Raw genomic sequence first — 6000 nt, forward strand, 5'->3', positions numbered from 1 at the left:
CAATATGATGTCATAGGAAGTCAAAAGTCAAAGTCAAAAGTAACGATTTTCCTCCGTGCAACTGGTGATCTGAAATGTGCAACTGGTGATCTGAAATGTGCAACTGGTGATCTGAAATGTGCAACTGGTAACCCAAAAAAAACAATTTTAGATTTTTTTTTTTATGTTTCCTTACTTTTTCAAAGTCACTGTGCATTTGCAATATGTTTTAATGGGCAGGTACCATCACGAATTTGTCATGCTATAAAAATCCTGCAGGAATGTGAAATTGACTGGCCCGATGAACTCGGGATGGCTTTGCAGTGATTCTGGGTCATCTCAATCGCTCGTTTGGGTTGATTTCAGAATGTCGCTTTTGGTGATGTTTTTTCACTATAGAATCATATTGCAAATGCACGTGCAACTGGTCACCCAAAAATAAAAAAAATATTGATTTGATTATGTCCATTTGTTTATGTTTCCTTACTTTTTCAAAGTCACTGTGCATTTGCAATATGTTTTAATGGGCAGGTACCATCACAAATTGGTCATGCTATAAAAATCCTGCAGGAATGTGAAATTGACTGGCCCGATGAACTCGGGATGGCTTTGCAGTGATTCTGGTTCATCTCAATCGCTCGTTAGGGTAGATTTCAGAATGTCGCTTTTGGTGATGGTACCTCACTGTTTAAACATATTGCAAATGTACAATAGTCAAGTGGACAAGAGTCCATCAGTCAATTAGATATCATTCTGACAACAAACTGATACAAACTGACACCAAACCCACTTTTTCCAACTCGTTTAGTAGCCAACTATTACATACTTCATAGCTGGCCCAAAATTCACAACGCCTTCGGTACAAACCATAAAAAAACCATAAAACACGTAGTTACGTTCTAGCTGCGGGTCCATTTCTTATGTTATGTGTTGGCCTAGCTGAGGCGACCCCGAATCCCAAGTTTCGGCTTGATAGGTCATTTGGTGTCCGAGAAAAACCCTAATTGGTGCTGAAAATCCACTTTTTTCCATGCCTTGCTACGGGGTCCTTGAACGAGCTATCGGACAGAAACGTTGGGGTCCGTCTCTATGGGCCGAGCCGGTTTCAATGCACCTAGCCTTGCGTCTCTGAGACTTTTCTAAACGTCGTCATTTTCGTAATGGTCAAAATGAATTGAAGATATTGCAAATGTACGAGGCTGTTTCCCGGTCCGAGAACCGTCTAGAGCCACGTAACTCACCACGCACCATCGACCGGAGGTCTAGAACATAGGGAAGGTAGGGGAGAGGAGGGGGGACATAGTGAAGGTAGGGGAGAGGAGGGGGGTCATAGGGAAGGTAGGGGAGAGGAGGGGGGTCATAGGGAAGGTAGGGGAGAGGAGGGGGGCATAGGGAAGGTAGGGGAGAGGAGATAAAAAGGAAAGACTTCCTCCATATCAGGTAACCAACCTCAAAGTCTACCCTCACCAACCTACCATACTGGCTGAGTTCTGAACATCCCTCTCTGTCCACTGATGCTGCGTCCAAGTCTACTTGGGTCTCTTTCTGGTGTCTCTATCTTGAATCTTTAGTGCTTTTTCAGTTCTTTTCCAGGCTGACTGAAAAATACAAGAGATGCAACATACAAAAGGGTAAGAACAAATCCACATATTAGCAACAACAACATTACAGCGTTGCCTTGCTTTACGAAAGCAGCCGCAGTCTGCCGTCACCAACTAACCAGACTGACTGAGTTCTGAACATCCCTCGCTGTCCTCTGATCCTGTCAGGTAGCAGCCTCAGTCTACCTTCACCAACTAACCAGACTGACTGAGTTCTGAACAACCATCGCTGGCCTCTGATCCTGTCAGGTAGCAGCCTCAGTCTACCATCACCAACTTACCAGACTGACTGAGTTCTGAACATCCCTCGCTGTCCTCTGATCCTGTCAGGTAGCAGCCTCAGTCTACCCTCACAAACTAACCAGACTGACTGAGTTCTGAACATCCCTCTCTGTCCACTGATGCTGCGTCCAAGTCTACTTGGGTCTCTTTCTGGTGTCTCTGTCTTGAAACTTTAGTGCTTTTTCTGTTCTTTCCCAGGCTGCCTGAAAAATACAAGAGATGCAACATACAAAAGGGTAAGAACAAATCCACATATTAGCAACAACAACATTACAGCGTTGCCTTGCTTTACGAAAGCAGCCTCAGTCTACCGTCACCAACGTACCAGATTGACTGAGTTCTGAACATTGAAAATAAGTATTTGTTCTTAACTGACTTGTCTAGTTAAATAAAGGTAAAATAAAAAAATAAAACATGTATTTGACAGACTGTGGTCCAACACACCCATCAGGGGATCTGACTGTCTACAACACTGTGGTCCATCACACCCATCAGGGGATCTGACTGTCTACAACACTGTGGTCCATCACACCCATCAGGGGATCTGACTGTCTACAACACTGTGGTCCAACAGGGGATCTGACTGTCTAGAACACTGTGGTCCAACACACCCATCAGGGGATCTGACTGTCTACAACACTGTGGTCCATCACACCCATCAGGGGATCTGACTGTCTACAACACTGTGGTCCATCACACCCATCAGGGGATCTGACTGTCTACAACACTGTGGTCCAACAGGGGATCTGACTGTCTACAACACTGTGGTCCATCACACCCATCAGGGGATCTGACTGTCTACAACACTGTGGTCCAACACACCCATCAGGGGATCTGACTGTCTACAACACTGTGGTCCATCAGGGGATCTGACTGTCTACAACACTGTGGTCCAACAGGGGATCTGACTGTCTACAACACTGTGGTCCATCACACCCATCAGGGGATCTGACTGTCTACAACACTGTGGTCCAACAGGGGATCTGACTGTCTACAACACTGTGGTCCATCACACCCATCAGGGGATCTGACTGTCTACAACACTGTGGTCCATCACACCCATCAGGAGATCTGACTGTCTACAACACTGTGGTCCAACACACCCATCAGGGGATCTGACTGTCTACAACACTGTGGTCCAACACACCCATCAGGGGATCTGACTGTCTACAACACTGTGGTCCAACACACCCATCAGGGGATCTGACTGTCTACAACACTGTGGTCCAACACACCCATCAGGAGATCTGACTGTCTACAACACTGTGGTCCCAACACACCCATCAGGAGATCTGACTGTCTACAACACTGTGGTCCAACACACCCATCAGGGGATCTGACTGTCTACAACACTGTGGTCCAACAGGGGATCTGACTGTCTACAACACTGTGGTCCAACACACCCATCAGGGGATCTGACTGTCTACAACACTGTGGTCCAACACACCCATCAGGGGATCTGACTGTCTACAACACTGTGGTCCAACAGGGGATCTGACTGTCTACAACACTGTGGTCCCAACACACCCATCAGGGGATTTGACTGTCTACAACACTGTGGTCCCAACACACCCATCAGGAGATCTGACTGTCTACAACACTGTGGTCCCAACACACCCATCAGGAGATCTGACTGTCTACAACACTGTGGTCCATCACATCCATCAGGGGATCTGACTGTCTACAACACTGTGGTCCAACACACCCATCAGGGGATCTGACTGTCTACAACACTGTGGTCCAACAGGGGATCTGACTGTCTACAACACTGTGGTCCATCACACCCATCAGGGGATCTGACTGTCTACAACACTGTGGTCCAACACACCCATCGGGGGATCTGACTGTCTACAACACTGTGGTCCAACAGGGGATCTGACTGTCTACAACACTGTGGTCCAACAGGGGATCTGACTGTCTACAGCACTGTGGTCCAACACACCCATCGGGGGATCTGACTGTCTACAGCACATATGAGTACTGTTATACTCACAGACATCATTCGAACAGTTTTAGAAACTTCAGAGTGTTTTATATCCAATAGTAATAATAATATGCATATATTAGCATCTGGGACAGAGTAGCAGGCAGTTCATTATGGGCACGCAATTCATCCAAAGTTGAAAATGTTGCCCCCTCTATCAAAGAAGTTAAAAGTGACTGTAAATTCCACAGCAGGAAACTTCTTTTGCATATATTCAACAGGCGTGACAGACTTCATTGCGCCTATCTCCTCATCCTGGTTTGACCGTGCCATGGTGCTCCAGATTTTTCTTTAGATAGTCTGTGTGTAATTTGTTTGTCTATCCTCTATAGGGTCATCCTAAAGTGGGTGTAATATGTAGGAATATGCCTATATAAATTCTCCTCTATCTTCTTGTGTGTTCATTAACAGTGGGTGATGCTGTAATCATATTGCTATTCTCACTTGATCCAGGCTATAGTAAATGGTTCTACTTATACTCAAACATATTTCACACATGGGCCTCACAGAGACAACCGCATGGTAAACTTCAATTCCTAATGTTTCATCTTAAAGGTGTAGAGTAATAGTTATATGTTATACACCAGTGCCCCCTGGTGGTGATAGGATCACAAAATAACTTCTTCTGTTTTTACATTCTACAGAACGTCTGTATAATTCTCTTACTGATATACTAAGGGGTTGTACATTTCCAATACTGTCCTATGGTAGGAAAGTGTCACTTACAAATACGTTCAACCTTTATTAGAATAACTTCTGTTCTACTCCTACCTCTGGATTCCACTATTGGTCCATTACCCAATAACTCCTGTTCTACTCCTACCTCTGGATTCCACTATTGGGCCATTACCCAATAACTCCCTCCATGATCCACAGACAAACAAACAACGCACCATTCATAACCAACTCAACTCAGTCATTGGGTACCTCTTCAAAATAAACACTACAAATATCAAAATAACTTAGTCATATAGTAAACATCTAAACCAAGTATTTGGTCATTGTAGCTGAATTACCTTAACAACATAAAATAGATGATTATTATCACTGAATCACCTCTCATAAAGAAACTAGCTAGTATGACAGTAATGGTCTCTTCACATTACAACTTAAAATAAAACAGCAGAGATGAGTATTATAACCACCTCTTCTAAACCAAAATAACATTATGTAATGATCACTGCATTACCTCCCAATACATAATGGATGATTAACACTGAACCACCTCTTCAAAACCAAAATAACATTATGTAATGATCACTGCATTATCTCCCAATACATAATGGATGATTAACACTGAACCACCTCTTCTAAACCAAAATAACATTATGTAATGATCACTGCATTACCTCCCAATTCATAATGGATAATTAACACTGAACCACCTCTTCAAAACCAAAATAACATTATGTAATGATCACTGCATTACCTCCCAATACATAATGTATGATTAACACTGAACCACCTCTTCTAAACCAAAACAACTAGTATAGCTGATTATTATCTCTGAACCACTTCTCCTAAATAAATTAACTAGTATTAAAGTAATGGTCTCTCCGCATTTACAACTCAAAATAAAATAGAAGAGATGAGTAATGATCGCTGCATTACTCCCAATATAATGGAAGATCAATGCTGAACCACCTCTTCTAAACCAAAATAACTAGTATTGGTAATAGTCAACTGTATTACACACCCAAAATTAAATAGATGATCATTACTGAATCACCTCTCCAAATAAAAACTAGAATTTCAATAATGGTCGCCTGCATTATTACCCAAAATAAGAATCATCAATCATTCATTTCATTCATCCTATATTGACAACATGCATTTCACCAATAGTCACGTTACGTACTTTCTCCAAACTAAGATCCGACTATATCATATTCAACGTGTATGTCTATCATTTAGAGTGAGTGAGGTGCCACTTCCTTATTAGAGGGAAACCACACCAGTAAATGCCATTTAATTACAGACTTAGATTAAACTGTTAACCTTGTTTAATTTGGATCTCTGGCACCACGGTGTGGAATCTCCTCCAACCGGGGTGGACACTCACTCCCGGCAAGCTCGCCAAATGTTAGGGTTCGTTCCTTACGTCCTTCTTTGTCAATCATTGGTTCATTGGTGAAATTAACATTATGACAATAT

Source organism: Oncorhynchus clarkii, chromosome 12 (genome assembly GCF_045791955.1).
Source record: "Oncorhynchus clarkii lewisi isolate Uvic-CL-2024 chromosome 12, UVic_Ocla_1.0, whole genome shotgun sequence".
Taxonomy (NCBI): domain Eukaryota; kingdom Metazoa; phylum Chordata; class Actinopteri; order Salmoniformes; family Salmonidae; genus Oncorhynchus; species Oncorhynchus clarkii.